Source organism: Hirundo rustica, chromosome 14, assembly GCF_015227805.2.
Source record: "Hirundo rustica isolate bHirRus1 chromosome 14, bHirRus1.pri.v3, whole genome shotgun sequence".
NCBI lineage: Eukaryota > Metazoa > Chordata > Aves > Passeriformes > Hirundinidae > Hirundo > Hirundo rustica.
Window position 1 is genome coordinate 6090873 of NC_053463.1, and position 18992 is coordinate 6109864.

The window sequence follows — 18992 nt, forward strand, 5'->3', positions numbered from 1 at the left end:
CCAGGAACTCGAAAGAGAAGCCAAAATGTACAAGGAGAAGAGGAAAAACAAAAAGGAGCTTGGGAGAGGATCCTGATGAGGAGAAAGGGGCCCATAAAACAAGGACAGCTGGAAGTCAAAGCAGAAGTGTCCTGCTGGAAGTGAATTCTCATTTTGCCTGATTTCCTGACAAAACAACAGTTCTGCAGTCATGTTGTGTGTGTGGGTCTGCTCTGCCCATTTCACCCCAGTACTACACAGAGGCTCAGTCTCCAGGGCATGGGCATCCCACGTGTTTTCCAAAAACAGGAAGGCAGAGATGTGCTGGGAGCAGCTGCACCAAGCATGGAGCCCTCCGAAATTCCTTGTTAGCCTTCAGAGAAGCCACACAAAATGTTTGATTCTCGTGTTTGGTTTGTTGTGGAAAAATAACATTCTTTTGCTCCGATTTCTGTGAAGCTGTGCTGCGTCCCTGTGGCCTCATGCAGAGAGAGACTCAGCTAATCTGCACCTTGAGGATCCTCAACGATATGAGGAGTCAGAGCACGCTGCTGCCAGAGGACTTGCTAAGCCATGGAAATGTCACCATGTGAAGTTGGGGAAATTACCAGGTTATCCCAAATGAATTTTTCCTGGTGAATTAATAAGGTTTCAGCATAAGGGAAGCAGAAAATATCTGTCTTTAATTTCTTTCTCTCTTTGATTTATTAACAGCATGGAAACATATGTATGGCACAACACTACAGTCAATTCCCAAATCCCCATTCTTCTTAAAAATCAGGGAAATTACAATTTTTTCTAACGAAACGAGGAATCAGAATCAGTTCCAGCATGTGAATGTGTGCCCTAGAGATCCCAACACCTTCCGAGCAATGCAAGTACACGCAAGACCTAAATTACCTCTGATAGCCTGCAAGGGAGCAGAGGGACGGATTCCACAAATCCAAATCCTCGTTTCAGCACAGCTGATTCAATCTAAACCCTGTAAAATAAATTCATGAGGACAAAACCCCACTAGTTCCTTACTCCTACCCTAAAAATCCTGCTTGCAAAATGAATATCTTTATCCCCTTGCCTGTTGTTCTTATCTCCCGTCTTGCAGCCCAACCAGCTTCTGAGCTGTGTGCTTTGGCATGTAGGTCCCAGATCAGCAAGGCTCAGCTGGGAGGCATCTTTGGAAACATACTCAGGCCTGGCTTGCAGTGCTCCCCCCTCAGCAACTCTCTGGCTGTGCCTCCAGCCAGCTTTTAGTGTTAATTTATTTGTTCTCATCAGGGGAGATGAGACCTTGAGATCTTCCTCAAGACACCACTTTGCCCCATCCAGCGATTTCCCTGTCTAGGCTGACCTGGGGAGAAGGTCTGGAACACCAGCAAAAGACAAGAAGCTCCACAAAGGAGGAAGATCGCAAGGAGCCAAATACAATCAGCCTGAAGCTTTTTTTTCATACCTTACTCATGTGTAATGAATCTGCACGATCCCACTGCAACTGCAGGCTCATAAGGATCCAGTTCAGTGTTTCCCTTTTATTCACGCTGATGATAATATGACTAATTGTAGTCTTCTTGCCCACTGAAAATTGAATGAAGGAGGAAATCTGCATACTGACTGAACATGCTGCCAGGGAGAATAATAAATGAAAATCAAAGGCCCGGCTCCCAGATGACTGTATGCAAAGGAATCTGTTTGCATGAGAATTCACAGTTTCAATCACCACTGGAAGTCTGCCGTGGATAGCATTTTTCTGGTAAAAACGATACAAGCATTTGATCCTCCTCAGAAGAAAATCTGTGATGTTCAACAGCGCACAAAATCTCACCCTTCGCAAAGCTCCCAGGCAGAGGGGCCAAGGAGAGCCCGGCTTCGGATGAGTGAATTCCACATGCAGCATCCCTTGATATCAGCTTGATTTATGTGGTGACTCCCTGAAAAAGAGATAATTATGTAGATTGGGATTATTTATTTACACAGCCCTGTCACATTTGGGATGTAACTGGAGCCCCCGATCTGCTCAAATTCCCTGGCACGGCTGATGTAGAAGTTCCCTGTCGGAACGGATCGAGCGCGTGCCTGTCATGCCACCTCTCTCTGGAAGTGAAAGGACATTATTAAGGCATGAATCACCCAAATCAGGGCAGTGTCTGTCCCAGAAGCCTGCTCAGTTCCCAGCCACGGCGCACGGCAGTTTTATGTGGAGGACAGGCTTCCATCCACCTTGAGAAAGCAGCACCTCCCTGGCACTCCTCCAGTCCTTTCCCCCCCACCAAGGGATTCCTGTCATTTCACAAAATTCTCATCACCACAGGTTTGGAGGAGGCTGTTGTGACCAGATCACTTTGAGTGCTGTGTGCCCAGTGCCAGCAATGCTCCAGGTCAGGGCTGGCTCTGCCTCCTGCCTCGCTCCATCCTCCCTGAGTGCACAAACATTCCAGCCACCCATGGAAATAACAATACAAACTCCCCTGGGAGCAGATGGGGCAAAACCACTCAACTGCTGCAAAACCTATGCCTAAAACTAGCTCCCCTGAAGAGGGAAGTGCATAATTTATGATGGTTCCTGGCAGACACAGGGAATAGTTTTCAGTGGATGGGTAAAAAAGGTCATTTATTTCTCCACTTTTGTAATATTTTAATTCAGTATTTATTGCCCAAAAAAAAATTGTTTAAAAATTTGTGGTACATTTCAATTCAACTTTATAGAAATATATTTGGGGTTATTTTGGAACCAGAGAATGGGAGCATTAATAAAAATTTAAATTAATAAATTAATAAAAAATTCAATTGATAAAAATTGAAATTGCTTTTAAAATAAAATAAAATATAGCCTTTCATTTTGGGTGAAATAAAAGATTTCAGATAGACCAAACTGAATATTTATGAAGGGGTTGCACCATCACTCCAAAAACATCCTGTTAATTTATCAGCATAAATATTCTCCTTCATACTTCTCACTCAAAACAAAACATCTGTCCCCTCTTACCATTCCTTGTTAGATAGTGTCTTATCTTCCCCTCTCCATAAATGCTTAATTGAAAGAGGCATGAATTTGTTGGTAGCACAGCAGCTTGGAGAACAAGAAAAACTCTGAAACACTGATAGAGAAACAACCCTGCAGGAATATTTTCTGAGCTGAGATCACCACAGGATGGTAAAAAAATAGTGAATGTGCAACTGAAGAAAAAAACCAAAAAACTAGCAAGATAAAAATTTCACAGAAAAAAAAAAAAATTGTGCAAGAGGTTTAAAAATTCAAAACATTTCAACGATTTGCTTAGACCCAAGGGGATGTTCTAAGAAGAAATGCAGCTGAATGGGACATTCAGAATGTCCCCATGAGAGCAATTCCACATTGCAGAACATTTTGTAATTTTTTGCCAGAATGCTGATTTGTATGTGACCTGTACACTGAGCAGCAAAATTTTCACACCACCTTTTGTTTTCTCCCAAGACAGGAATGGATAGAAAGCTTGAATTGTTAGCTCTATTGTCAACATATTTTTAATAAAATATTCCTGGCCTCATGACTCTACATCATCACAGCTCCATTAGCTTAAACAACTTGTAATAAAATAATATACAGAATGATTTCCAGGAACTAGCAGCTAAAGAAATTATAAGCAGTTTCTCTTTCTTTTTTTCTTTCTCTCTCTCTTTCTTCTTTCTCTCCTTCTTTCTTTCTTTCCTTCTCTAAATGACAGACAAATAAACAGACAGACATCCACCCTGGAAATTCCTCAGCAGATCAAAACAGGTCTCACCACAAGCTGGCAGATGGCTACTGTATTCAGGATATAATTGTACTTGTGCCTTGTGCAAATAGAAACCCTTGCACTGATCTGGTCATCTGGAAATTAGTTTTGTTGAGGGCTCTTTCCTCCACGCTGAGAACCTTGTCCTATGCTCAGAGGACAGATGTAAAGGAGAGTCTCTGTGCAGGGCGGTCATGCTGATGTTGATGCAGCTCCCAGAGGGTGTTATTTCCTTGTTCTCCAGGGCTGGATGAGCAACTGGATTATTTTATTTGTGGGTCAACCCTGAAGTTACCATCACAAGCCTTCATAACTGGACAGCTCTCCAGCCATGAGGGAAGGAATGATTTTCACTCAAACAGCTCCAGGCTGCAGCTGCACTGAGAGCAAAGGCACTGGAACAGTCACTCCCTCTGCCTCCCTCCCTGGAGATGGCACAAAGTCATCTTGGCAGGCTGGAGGCTGCTGCAAGGGAAGAACTATTTGTGTGAGCACTGCAGAGATTAGATGTCATGACCAAAATGCTGGAGGAACAGCGGACTCTGACCCAAGTGCCCAACCCAGCCATGAGCAGATGGACCAGCCCTGGGACAACAAGGGGGTGCTGCAAGCTTCTTCTGAATGAGGAGACAGAGCAGCACAGGGAAAACCCTGAGCAGCATTTCCCTGATGTGCAGGAACCTCTAAGCAGCCCTGTCAGTCTCTGAGTGCCTTGAGCCAAGCAGCTCTCGTCCTGCTCCTCCGGCTGCTCTGCCGTGTCCCACCCCGGTGACGCAGAATGCGCCAGTCAAGAGTGGAGAGGCATCATGGTTGCCAAGGCAATGCCTTTGCCACGAACAATAAATAAAATAAAAGACAATGCCTTGGGTTAGCAGCACCCAGGGGTCTGTGTAACTCTCACCGCTGCAATACCTCCCTACGGAAAAGCCAGCTCCTTGCTCCAGGCGTGGACACGTACACACACGCAGGCTGGTGCATTCCTTCTGCCTTTCACTGCGGGGAACTGCCTCCTCCAGCTCACTCTATGTCAAACAGCAACAGAGGGAGAAGAAAACACATCCAAACCCACATTCAACCGAGCTCACTCCTTCCTACCTCTTCACAAATGACTGCCAAACCGTGGGAGGAATCCAAGACCCTAAGAGACGTGGAGTTCAAGCCCCCGGCATTGCGAACCACTGCAGTGAAACCTCTGATTTAAATGCAATGGGAAATGGTGTTATTCACGCGGACTAAAACAAAAAGCCGGACACCAGCCCACCACCCCGTTCGGAGTGGGTTTCTGTCAAAGGAAGACGCTGCAGGCTGGCACTCGCTGCGGGCAGGCAGCCACCGCCTGGCCAAGCGTGATGGCGTGGCTCGTTTTTCACTCTGACACCACTGCAGGCTCCACAAGGCTCCTTGGCTCAGAAAGGTGATCAGAATATTGAGTACGGTACTGCAGCAGCCAGCCTGGCACCCAGCACGGCAGAGGAGCCGCTGCCGCCCTCCCTCCCCGCCCCTCTCCCGTTCTCATGCAAGGAAAGAAGGAAAAAGAAGGAAGAACAAAACCCCCCATGACAAGGAGATTCCAGGCGTCCAAAGCCCCCTCATACATCTTCGGGAATGAAGCTTGGCTCCATTGTCTGCGGCCCTTCAACTCGTTTCCCAGCGTGTCCGTGGGTCCCGTCCCCATGCACAGCCCCCTTTTTAACATGCATACTTCTGCCATGGAAGTGTAACCCTGGCAGTAACTGCGATGATGGTCCTGCTGCAGGGACACTGCGGTCCTCCTCTGCCTGTTACTATGCAAATAAAATTCCTGGAAGGAGCAATAAGTCATTGTTCACCTCCCACAGTGCAACCCACGGCTTGGAACAGCTCCGGGGTCAGCTCCTCTGGTGGGGCCCAGCCTTGTCCTCACACCGTCCATGCTCAAACCCTCAGCACGTGTTTACGAGATGGGAACAGCCCTGACAGCCTGATGTCCCACCTTAAACCTGAAGCCACTCCTAGCCGATACCAGCAGAAACCCACGGAGGCTGAGTTTTAGTCAGGGAAAAGTTGCAGAATTGCACCTCCAAGGGCATGGCCGAATGGGTTGCCACCAAACACACCTGATAGGATCAACATCTGTGAACTTGTGGATTGCCATACTCCTTCTACTGATCCTTCCCTTGCTGCATCTCCTCCTGCTCTGTCCTCGGGTCTCTTGGATAATTTCTCCTGTCCCATCTTCCCCGCTTCGTTCCTGACTGTAGCTTTCCTGCAATGAGGAGTGAGTCATCAAAAACACCTTCAGAAAACTTCACTTTCACTAGTGAGCTTCTTTACCTCATCCAGCTGGGCAAGTTGCATCAGAACAAATTACAAATGTTATTTCTGAGAGCGCTTAAGAGCTCATGTCATAGTTGGAGGGTGGGAGAGTCATTCCTACAAGGGTTTAAGCGCCAGTGGTGGGTCTTCATTGTATTTCTGAGATGCAGAAGCATCCCCTGTGATCAAATATCTCCAGGATGCTTAAACATAGTCCCCATTCATCTTAGTTCTTTTTATTTAATTATTTAAATGAAATAAGATATCTCTGAAAAGCATTTAAATTCACACAAATTTTGTGGAGATAGAAATTTCATGCTGCTACCTGTCTGATCAGTTACATGCTTAGCAAAACTCTCTCCCTCCCACTCATATTACTTCTTGTGGATAACTCCCCATTGATCAGCTGAATGACACAGCAGAAATTTCCATTTCAAATTAAAAGAAAAATAAATTTGCTGATTCAGTTTAAGAAAATGTTTGCAGTAGATTTCAATGGCAAAAAGGCACCGTTTCATTGAACAGATCTGACTCAAGAATACGAAACTAATGCATCCCCTTGTTATGCCTTCCAGTGGCAAATGAGTTTTGCAATAATTAAGCCTGGGGAAATAGATTTTTGTTATAAATATCTGATAGCAGATATTCTGAACTCATAAATGTATCTCTGATGTGAGATGGGGGTTGACAACGTAATCGTCTCTCTTGCCACTCTGCCCTTCTGCAGCAAAAAGTGTATTTGTGTATTTGTGTGCACTCCTGCTCTCCTCCTTCCCCGAGTCCTCCCCACCTTTGGAGTCGCTCAGGAGGGCTCATGGCTGCCTGTGGTAAATCAAAATGTGTTATCATTAGGCTGAACGTGTTACTGAGTTAATTAAATGTCACACTTTTGATAACATTGATTAGAAGCATTTCAGACTCATCTGAACACACACCCTTCACAAAATCTGAGAAATAAGTGCTGATGTTTTCATCTCAGTAGATTTTATTGATGGAATCTCTTCATCCATTCATTCATGACTAATAATTCAATGTGGTTTTTACACTCTAAGGCAACAAGTTCTTCCTCTCTTTTCCATTCTGCACCAGACTGTAGGAAACACTTGTAGCAATCAGCTGTGGCTCTTGTTTGGAAGCTCAGGTTCCGAGGATGAGGCTGGACCCATATTTCTAGGACACGGTTTTTAGCAAGTTGAAGTCTGCAAGTCAATGACACCATCTTTAGGCTGAGCTTGTCCATGGCCTGAGAGTTTCACAAAGTCATTGTGGAGGCTGATGTTGTCCAAGTTTGCACAGCTCAATCCTTTCCCTACTTAGCATGAATTCCCCACACCTTGGATTTGAAATAAGGGAACGTCCTAAACTGAAGCAAATCTCAGCTCAAAAAATCCACACCTTATTAAGTATGGGCAAGGCAATTTTCCAAGCCAGGTACTACACTGCCCCTAAATTCCTGTATGCACTGCAGACTTTTTCTCACACAAAATTGCATTTCCCTTTATCCCATCAATCACCTCTTATTTCACCTCCCCCATTGCAGGTTAATGCTCACCAGCACAACCACCATCCCTGTCTCAGAAGCAATCTCAATAATTTCCTCCCAGGGAACACAGCCCAAAAACTTATTTGCCAGGCTTCACTTCAGGATGCCTCACGCTCCTTTGAACCCCTGACATGTCTGTTTTCCTATTACAGATTGGAACAACACTTTCTACCTTATCAGAAATTTATTTAACCATTTATTGCTGTATAAGGGGCGTGAGATATCAGCCAAAGGACATCCTACACAACAGAGGATATGTGGGCACTCTAAAAGTGAATTCTTGGTAATTTGTTTACTGGTAACTGCTGGGCTGCCTCTCTATGCACTCCACTTAAATGAGGTTTTCCTTGGGTTTTGAAACCTGCCTGGGTGAAGAACAGACACAAGTCACAACTGATTAAGTTTTTCGGTCTATGAAACAGAAATAAGGATAGTAAAATTAGACAAAAACAACCTTCATTCTCTTCTCCATTCCAGCTGGCTGGAGCCTGAACTGCTATGCACACTGGCAGTGGATTTTTTCACCAGAGCCCATCATCTTTTTGTTTCTTCATCACCGTGACATTGTTAGCTCGTTGTGGACCCTTTGTACTCTGCTTTATTGCTTCGGCTCAAAGCTCTGTCACATGTCTGACACCTGAGGTGTCCCACAGCCTTTTCCACTAGGCTTGACCTTGGCCTCAAAAAGATGTGGGGGAAATTGGTGTCCCTGACAGCTCTGGCTGAAGAGAGAGGAAAAAAGAATAAAACCCTAAAGAGATGCTTATGGGAACTTTTTATCAGGCAGCTGTATAAAACACTCCGTTTGCTATTAAAATGATAAACTGGAGTGGCTTCCAGAGATAAAGACTATGGCAAAATTCTGTTATTAAGTGCTACAGCTTTGTTCTTGGCAGTGGCACACACCAGGAGCAGTGTGGCTGCGATGAGGAACACAAGTAAATTTTCACTGAACTTGCTGCAAACTGGAACAAGAAAGCAATGCAGACAATAATATCACAAGTTCAGCAGATTCCTCCAACCTTTATACGAGACTTTAGATCACATGATGAATTTACAATCAACAGTAGAATAAAAGATATTCCATGGAATCAATGTAAAAGTTAGAATTTTGCATTAAATTTGACAAAAAATGTTGAGTGGGAGACCATCAGAAAGATTCATTCAGCCTGAAAATACATCCAAACACTTGAGGATGAGGATTTCACTGTTCCTAAAGGTCTTTGGAGAACCTCTGGCTCTAGAGAAAGACAGAAAGATTTTTATTCTTAAATAAGAGAAAATTACCAGGGAAGGGATCTATAAATTTATATTCTTATCAGAACAATAATGGCCATAGGGGCCAAGACAAACCAGCTTGGTGAAACATTTTGTGACCAGCAGTTTTCATTTAAAAATACTGAGAAAGAGTACAACAGCCCTAACTCTGTACACATGGGCTTATTTAAGTTAAGAGAGGGAAGAACTTGTTTGTAAAAAGTAGTTACAGCAAGTTTTTTTACTAGAAAACACTAACTTTGATCTAAAATCTTTTCATTAATAAGTTCAGTATCAGAACTAATTCACATATTTGAAATGAAGAAAAAAAAAAAAATAACAAAAAGAGTCGAACAATGACTTGAAAGGAGGTCAGTGCCCAAGGCTATCAATATATTCAAAGACAGAATAAAAAGGTAAAGTAGTAGATACAACAAACATCAGACTTGTTTTTTCCAAGAGCAATTTCCCACTAAAATACTTTGTCTACAGCTTTGTGGAGGTTTCTTTCACTCAGTCTTTAAAGCAGGGCAGGATGATCACACAAAGGTTACGGGTCTTGTGCAGGTGTAATGGAGTGCAAGTCTGCACTCCGTAAGCTGACAAGATGAAAGAGTTGAGACAAAATGTTTCATGAACACCTTCTAACCTTAAAATATGTGATTCCCAGGCCCTCTGCATTATAGGGTTGTCACCAAGACACACAAAGCAGTCACACGCAGACAAGAGATTTTCGCAGAGGTTCTTCTGATCCAGCTCCCAGCTGAAAGAGCGGAGAGAAGAGACCCCTTTGTTTATTTTCTTACTTTTTATACATTTGTGGGTCTAGCAGAAGATTGGCTTTTTGGGGTTTCCACCCCTCAGCCTCAGTGGCCAGACGAATTGTCAGTTACAATTGTTTTCAGGTTAGAAATATGCAAACAAAGGACAGAGAATGAAAAACAAAGGATTTGTTTATATTACTTCTGTGGGAAAGGTAGAAAACTGCTCTAATATTCTACCATAACTAAAAGATCTGACTCCATTTATGAAAATCAAAAGGCTAATAAAGAAACTCAGAAAAACAGGGTAACATAGGGTTTTGTTGCCTTCCTGTTTTCTGGGTGGAGTGGAGTCTTCTGAGCCACAAAAACAGCACCAAGAAGGCAGTGACCCCTCAAAGCCACTGCCCTGCAGCTCCCTCCTGGTTGTTGTTTTCGCTTTGGTGTTTCTGCAGGGACCAGCTGCTGCCTTGCTACTTTTCTCCACATTAGAGGAAAAATAATGAGGAACCTTCAGTGACCACAAACTTTCTTATACTTTCACCATAAGGTGTTTTCCCATCACTATTCTGTATATAGAAATGTCCAGCATGTTCTTTTGACAAATGAAAAACTGAGAACCAGGTCTAGCAAATCAGAGGGACAGCTTGGTGGGAAAGGTGTAAAAGGAACAGTCAGGAATGATGGGCACTTCTAGTGGAGGAGGATGAGCAGTAAATCCACAAGTATCAGGATTAGGCCCAGTTGTAGCCAACATCACCTTGTTCAGTGCATTTGGTGATGAGTTTGGGAACTCTTCCAGTTCTTCCTGCAGACCCCACAAAAACATTGCAGTAATTGGGGTGGGAATATGAACAGCAAGCTGTGTCCTTCTGCTGAAGGGTCTTGATTCCCTTGCAAAAAGCCACAACTGGACTTTTCTGCCTCTCTCCATGTTGGCACTCCATTCTCAAAATGCTTGCACCACTAGCTAGAGAAAGAACAACTCTTCAAACATCAAGGAGTAAATAATGTTGTCAACATCAGCGTCATTTAGCTGCTGGTAGAAGACAGATTTATAGAAGTAGCAGAAATTGCTGGCATTAAGTAATGTGACTGCAGGCTGTTTTTGTTTGTATTGTTCATGATCACAGAGCAGCCTCTTTCTCTGTGGGGCCTATAACAGAAGAGATGATCACAGTCCTGCAAAAAATATTGGATTCTCACTTTGGTAATACTCTGTCTCAGGAGAGGCAAATTCACAGGCCTCCAGCAGCTTTGTGCTGAACAGGATTTGCAATAAATGGGATTTTTAAAGGGGACTGAGAAGACAGCAGTGATATACGTTTGAGTGTGTTTGCAGGGAGTGCTTCTGCATAAAAGCAGGCAAGGAAGGTGTTATATTCAATTAAAATGACATGGTCACAGCCTGGTCACAGGACCAGGCACCACTGGTGACCACTTTTTGACAGATCCTGCCCCACTGCCCATCTTGAGTTCCTCAGAGTCATTCATACTAGAGTGGGGCAAAAATCCATGCTCAAAAGAAAACCATGCCAAACTGAGTCCATTCTTTAACCTCACACCAGCCCCACGGGGCCACAGCACCAGTAACCTCTGAAACCCCTGCGAAAATTGTAAGGGTTTATTTGGTTCAGAGCACACTGTGCAGGAAGGAAAGAGGCAGGAAAATAATGTTTTAAGTGGCCAGCACAGCCCAGATTTGTTCAGAACTAGGAAGGAGCTATGAAAGTTTATTGGAAAGTTCAAAACCCTTTCAACAAGCCTGGCCTAAGGTCAGACTCCCACAGCAGAAACTGCCACTGCCCTCTGTGCTGTGGGTTATTTGAGGATCAGCCAGCCTTGGACTGGCACTGCTCAAGTTAAAGCAGGGTTTGATTGGCAGTTAAACACTTTTATATAAGAGGAGACAATCAGGAAGAGAAAAAGGTGACACAGCTGGTCCCCTCAGCACCAGGGAAGTGAAGATACTGAGCCAAAACACAACCACTGCTCACACTGCTGGGGATTCCTGGCAGCTCAGAAAGGTAAGGGATGTGTCTGAAATAAGAGACTGATGTGCTGGAGAAGCCTCACTTTGACATTGTCCTCCCATGCCTGGCCTGCTAAAGCTATTTTTTTTATTATTATTACAGTTCTTCACTGCCTCTCTCAAACGAATGGCAGGAAAGACGAATGTCCGAGCTGGTATCTGGAACCAGAAGAGATTCAGAATGGCATTAATAGAAATGAATGTTCTCACATCTTTCAGCACAGATAGCAAGGAAACCTAAGCAAGCTGCTCCCATTACTGTCACCCTGTCAAGGCCAGACTCCACTGGTCAAGCTGGAAACACATTATTTGCACTGACAAATAGTGAGCTTGTGCAATACGTTTCTCTGAAATCACCAGCATGATTCACAACAGCTTCACAGTCTGGCCTCAGAAGATCAGTTGAAATGGCCTGTCCTATCCTTAATGTCTTCTGCAGCCTCTGTAAAAAAAATAACTACTGGGAAATGGCCTTTCAAGAAAACTTCCCAGCTGTACAAACACCTCCAATCTACCCTGACCTTCACTGAAGTCTTCCTCTCAGGGAAGGAAAATTATATCTTTTAATTTTTTTCTAATGTTCTGCTTTATCATTTTTGCTCCTTCTCATGAAATATAATTAAAATTATGTCCTCAGAGTTGGAGGATACTTACAATAAACAGCTTCTGTGGAAGCTGAACGACTCAGCTATGGTGCTTAATCAACTGGAGATGATGTTTATTGCTGCATATGCTCTGCTGCTGTGAAAACTGGCCCTTAAATACTCAGTTTCTAAACAAGAGAAAATAAAAATCCAATAAGAACAAGTTAAGGTCCTTGACACACTGTAGGGAAGTGAAGGCAAGAAAGAGGGATTGTCTGTTGCACAATAGGAATAGGCTTAGGTCAGTTAATACATTGTAAAATGAATTACTAGTGATAGATGAACCAGAGGACACATAAAATCCTGATTTTCTTCCAATAAGTGCTCATGTATAGAGTTCCTTAAAGCTGCAAATTTCATTCTCATTCAGCTCTCCCAGCCTGGCTGCTCCAGAGCTCAGAAAAAAACCTGTGGGCTGCAACATAGCTCATGTGCCTCCCCATGGACAGTCCCAAGAGAGCTGTTCCAGGGGCGGGAGAACACATTTTAAATAAACATCAAGGGCAAAAGAGCAGCTGTTAGCAGCAGTGATAAATAATTGGGAAATATGCCGAGGGCCAAATGTTCAAGAGCCCTCAAGTACAAAATGAACCTGTCACTGTAAAGAGCCTCGCACTTTGCAAGGAGAAAAGAAGACAGAAAGAGTTGATGACAAGTTTTGCTTCATGTGTAAAGATTCATTTTACTCTAAACCTTCTGGGGTCCTTCCTATCATGTACAAATAATCCAGTGTAATTTCCTGAGCTCCTTGGATTAGTCAGGATTATACAAACTCATCAGCGCTTCTGTGACGCTCAGCCTGCAGATCATGCGTGGCCTCATCCACCGGGGATGGACAGAACGGGGCAGAACGGGACAGAATGGGGCACAATGGGGCAGAATGGGGCAGAATGGGGAAAAATAGGTCAGAATGGGGCAGAATGGGGCAGAATGGGGAAAAATAGGGCAGAATGGGGCAGAACGGGAAGAATGGGGCAGAATGGGACAGAATGGGACAGAACGGGGCAGAACGGGACAGAATGGGACAGAAAGGGACAGAATGGGGCAGAATGGGGCAGAATGGGGCAGAATGGGACAGAATGGGGCAGAATGGGGCAGAACGGGACAGAATAGGACAGAAAGGGACAGAATGGGGCAGAATGGGACAGAATGGGGCAGAATGGGGCAGAATGGGGCAGAATGGGACAGAATGGGGCAGAATGGGGCAGAATGGGGCAGAATGGGGCAGAACAAGGCAGAATGAGGCAGAACCATGTGGCTGCAGCAGAGAGGGCAATGAAGGGTCTCCGGAGCAGAGAACTGCAGAGCTGTCACCCAGCAGCACGGGCTGTGTCCCTCTCACAGGGGATCTTCTGAGCCATTCCCTTAAAGTGCCCCTGAATCAGTGGCTCAGTTCTGAGCACTCCAAGACTGACTGGAAAAATCCTGCAAGGCTCACCTCATCCACCAGGCCAGCAAGGCTCCTAAGCAATCAGCCAATTTTTACTGTTTGTATCATTCCAGTTTTTATTTCTCCCCTCTTGTATATTTCTGTAGGAGCCCCTTAGCTGAATAAATTGCATTATTAACAGCACTAACAGCAATAAACTGAGTGATTGGTAGGAATTTCATTTGGCATGCTAGAAATTACAGTTAGAGATGTGTTTTAAATGTTGATAAATACAAGGAGAAGACTTCTGCTTCACTGGAGAAATAGATTCTTCCATTGCCTCCTCTTGTGACTGAACATGAAATATTGCGAAATTATTTCTCTCTGCAATTTGCACCCCAGTCCATGCACGTTGTTTCTCCCTTCAGCTTTGAGATACAAGCCCAAAGCTTTTGTACTTTGACTTATCTTGCTTCTACCAAGCTCCTGCACACCTAGATATAGTGACCCACTGTAAATCCCATGGAGTAAATTGTTCTGCATTAGAAAAATATAATACAAAGCAAAGAAGAACATTTGATGCCTTTGGATACCAGGGAGGAATTAAATCATATGTATAACATAAAATAAGCACCTGGTTAAGGATTGCCTGTCGTAAGGCAGCAAGATAAACCTGCCAGAAGAATCAAAGCACTAATCATCAGATTTGATTTTTCCCTAGCCGTGTGAAGGCCCAGTGCAGTCCTTCAAAAATCACCCCCCAAAAAAAAAAAAAAAAAAAGAAAAGGAACATTCCGAAAGACTCGCGAATTAAGAACAAGTAACAGGTCTATATTGGGAACACACACAGAGACAGCCCTCACCTTCTTTCTTCTTTCTAAATTTTTAATAGAAAGAAACCTCCTTGAGACCAAAACTCAGCACTCACATAGGTGAAAAGTATCTGTATAACATGAAAAGAAACAGTAGCATCAAACTGTCTGCATTTTTTTTTTTTTTTTGCTAAACCACCTAAAACATGGCAGAAAATGGATTTTCTTTGGGTTTGTTTGTTTGTTTGTTTGGGGGTTTTGTTTGGGGGTTTTGGGGTTTTTTTTGTTTGTTTGTTTTTTGTTTTTTGGGGGTTTTTTGTTGTTGTTGTTGTTTTTTGTTGTTGTTGTTGTTTTTAATTATTCATTAAAATCCTCTTTGTGTCCCGTCATATTCAAGGGTTCTCCAAGTCAGGAAATGTATAGCCAGGTATGTTTTTTGGGACAGACACCTCTCAGACAGAGAGTAAAGCGAGCTCCCAGACAGCTCTTTCTGAACTTATCAGCGGAAATATTTACAGTGGAAATTTTATTTCAAGAGCTGTCTGCATTCAATTAGGGAACAGAGGCAGAGCTGTGCGAGCCGAGGCCAGGAATGCAGCCCAATATTTTCAGCACTAAGTAGACAATGAGGCAGACTCGAGCACCAAAACTGTAAACAGTTTGTGAACCACATCAGGCACAAATAATCACAAGGGCAGCGTGGCTGTTTGTGGGTAAATCATGACTGAAAGCTTGCACCCACAGCAGGCAGAGATCTCTGCTCCTGTGGAATAACAGCTAGAAAGTCTCACTGGAACCACGGGAACAATTTCTTCCTCTCCCAAGCATCCTTGTCCTGCCAACCCAAACAAGTTCCGTGCTGCATATTATTTAAACTGGGAGTGCCAAAGGCTGTAAGGAATAGAGTTCCCTGATTTCATTCCCTCAGATCATGTAAGCACAGGAATGTATTTAACCAGTCTGAGTGGTCACAGGGGACTGGTCCATCAGACCCTCAAGAATGAGCCTCCTCTGAGATTTTATTTTGAGTCACATCCTGATCTTGGTAGATGGAGCTGGAAAGACCCCAGCAGCTCTGATACTGGGTTTTCATTGGCTTATTCAGGGATCAAAACTCCCTGATAAATCTGAAGTGCTGCCTTCCCAAACAAAATCACTGCCACCACGTCATTGTGCTGTAACCCCCTGGGAGGCTCACCACGAGTAAAGACCCATCCCAAGGATTTTCGCTGGGACATGAAAGAATTTCCTCAAATTCACCCCCCGCTCCTTCACCTCCAAGCAGGCACTGAAGAACTCTGACCAGGATTTTGCATGGAATGAAAGGAAAAAAAGATATAAAGGCCTGATGGTTCTCTCTGAGGAAGGGTCACATAGGGAAATAAAGGACATGAAATACTAGAGAAGAGAGGGAACTTACAAGAGAAAAAGGTTTTATGATTCTAATAACGAAAGTTCATAATCCACCCAGTGTTTTGTTCTGGCTCAGAAGGACATTTCCCTTGAGGGACATCCATCAGGAGAATAAAAAGATGCAGAAACAGAAAATGAGGGGGAAAATTACTGAGGAATAAGGAAAACAGAAGCTCCATTTGTTCTGCAGTTTTCAGCAGAACACACCTCACAAGTTTGTTAGTAATTGTCACGGTATCAGGAAGATTTTTGGAAATTTTTTCCAGTGAACAGTGAATACTTTTCTGACAAAACTTCTGCAAATCCCATGGGTTCTGCAGGACTCCCATGGCCATCAAGTTACTGTAAACCTTGGGCATTCCCTCACTGACCCTCCATGGGGTATTTAGCATCCATCTGCATCTCTCCAGCAAAGTAATAGCAAAGTTTTCCAGCAAGGATGGGGGCAAACCTACTCAGCTTTCCAACTTTGATGTGATATTTTCTCCAGGCAAGTGGATGGCAGTTCTGTACCCACAGGAGTTTTTGGCCAACGGCTTGGAAAAGTACATCTGTGATAACCAACAAAAGATCCTGCATGACTGGGAGGTTTGTAAGCAATTCACAGACTTTGTGCACAGCTGCTCTTCTCAGCCTTTCCTCTCCCTCTTGTCTCTTTCAAACTGCTCCCCCCTCGGTTCCTCAGAGCTGCACTAGACAGGAGCCTTCCCGGGGCTTTTTGCGTGAGAGCTGATTTCCTTAAGGATTTCTCCAGGTGAAAGCCAGACACTCCCCTCTGAGCATCCTGCCCAGTTCCACTGACAGTGAGGACAACCCACCTGCCACGCCCTGCTGCGGGCAGGAGCCACCAGATCCAGCTGAGTGTGTCATTCAGATGGACCTGAAAGAGAAAGGGCTGCTGCCCCAGCCAACACCTCTGGCCAGTAGTCACAGCCAGCTGGGGCACACCAGTGCTGCCTCTGTCACTGGGTGAGCCTCTGTTTATCCTCAGGGCCATGGGAAGCTGAAGAGGCCAAGAAGTGAAATGACCTAAGAGAGCCATGCTTGGATCTTTTTGTCAATATTGGCTTTTGTTCAGGTGCAGTGGCTGGAAAGGTTTGAAGGGACACACACAAAATTAAATTGATTTTCTCAATGAAAGCTGGGCTCTGTTGAAGTTTCTGGGAATTTTGAAATTAAATTAATTGGGACCAGGATTTTGCTTTTCAGTTTCAAGCATGAGCCAGGTGTGTCAGCGTGTCTTCTGCATTCCCTTCAGTGTGTCTAAAGATGGAGAAACCAGTTGAAGATTTAATGCTTGGTTCAAATAGACAGACACGCATCTGAGTGCTCCTGCAATCCCCCCAACCCTCCTGGGCAAAAACTGCCTGACACAAATGTGTAGAATTTGATTCAAAACTGCATAAACTTAATGCAAATTGCATGAAAGGATAAAATTCTACAATAAGGACATTAATTTGTTGCTTAAAAATGCCAGCACAAAGCAGTGCACAAGTTCTGATTGCTTATTAAATTTTAATTAAATTATATTACTTAAAATGCTGCCTCAAGGGCACTGCTGGAGCTTCAAGCCCTCCGAAATTCCTGCCCTGAGCCCCAACTGCTCTGATCAGTGTCCCACCAGAAACCAGAAAACAATTAAGCCGTGTTAATTTTCTCAGGATGCTGCAGAAAGGAGGGAAGGGAGGTCAGATGTCTCGAACGACTCCGTCTCCCAGGAAATGAGAGCACAGCAACCTCTGTGGTCCCTGCAAGCGCAGTGTGCTGTCCAGGACTGCATTCCTGGATCAGGAGCTCCAACAGTCCAGCTGCCTTGAATGGCACCAGCTGACATCTTCTCCCACTGATGATGCACTTCAGTACTTCACTTCAGTATTCAGTGTGTGGATTCACATAATGATGACGGCCAGAGTCATCTGGGACTTACGCTGAGCCCTAAAAGCTGAGACCATCTCACTTAATATAACCATCCAATTTCAGGTCAAAGCTTTCTTCTCAACCTGCCAGTCAAAAAGTGCCCAGGTATCTCCATCCAGAAGGATCACATCCAGAAGAATCATGTTGGAGTGGGAACATGCCCACGGCATTGATTTCCTCCCCCCCAACAATGCACTTGCTCAGATCCTCCGATCCAACTAAATTTAACAAATGCTTCAGGGCACGACTGGTGCCAGGAAAAGAGGCCCACTGGTTATAAATGTTCTTGGGAATTCGCTCCTGCTTATTCACTAATTGCACAGCTGGATCCGACCCAGAGATGTTTCCACCACAACTCAGAGGGCCAGTAAAGCACATGCCTGATGCTTTTCCAGCTGGATCTGATGTGTGGTCCATGGCTTCCAAAGACACGATGGTGAAACAAAACTCTGCCTGGTTTTGGTCGCAGCACTCTCTGGTTTTATGAGGGAATGGGGATGATGAGGAGCAGGGGGAGGGAGAGATGGGCTGGCTGGTTGGAGCCGGGCTCAGGAGCACCCACAGCTGGACATGCTCCTCTCCAGCTTCACTGGAGCTGCCCTGTGCATTCGACACAGCCCTGCTCCTCCTTCACACGGATTCATCTTCAGCCCTCAGTTTCCTAGTTCCTTGCCTGTGTCCACAGGTGCTTATATCATCAGAGACTGGATAAATTCCCTGCTTCTTGGACTGCAAATGTGAGTATCATGTAAATTAGTAAACTGGCTCTACAGGAGCCAACTAATCAAACATATACTGAGGTTTTATAAAGCCAACATCGTGCTGAGGAGTCCAAGACGTGACCTGGACTATTTTCTGTTGGCAAAACCTCTTAAAACTGAAGTTATTTTTTTCCACAGAATGAGCATGTCAGTAAAGTTAGAAAAATCTAAGAAGCCATTCAATGGACTGTAATGAAGAGGAGCCAAGTGCAATCACTGTGATTGCACAAACTCCATCTTTGTCTCCTCAGAAAGAGCGCTTAGAGATGAAAATATACACGAGGATACATATTTTTATCTGTGGAGCAAAGCACAGCTCTACACAGAGAGCCACAAAACAAACAAAGCATTGAACCGCTACCTGAGAATGCAACACCACACCTAAGAGCAAGCTCATGAGTTTGCTGCCAAAATTGCTTCACGTGTTCTGTTCTCTCTGCAGAGGAGGAAGGAGGGAATG

At 44.3% G+C, this 18992-nt stretch overlaps 1 long non-coding RNA gene across 1 annotated transcript in view; it reads right to left on the reverse strand.

Moving 5' to 3' along the window:
* Positions 1-1448: 1448 nt before the first annotated feature.
* LOC131378651 (uncharacterized) overlaps positions 1449-18992 on the reverse strand; it is a 74753-nt gene continuing 57209 nt past the window's right edge. The window contains exon 3 of the long non-coding RNA XR_009208318.1: positions 1449-1904. This is a non-coding gene — a long non-coding RNA (uncharacterized LOC131378651). The remainder of the gene's footprint in view (positions 1905-18992) is intronic.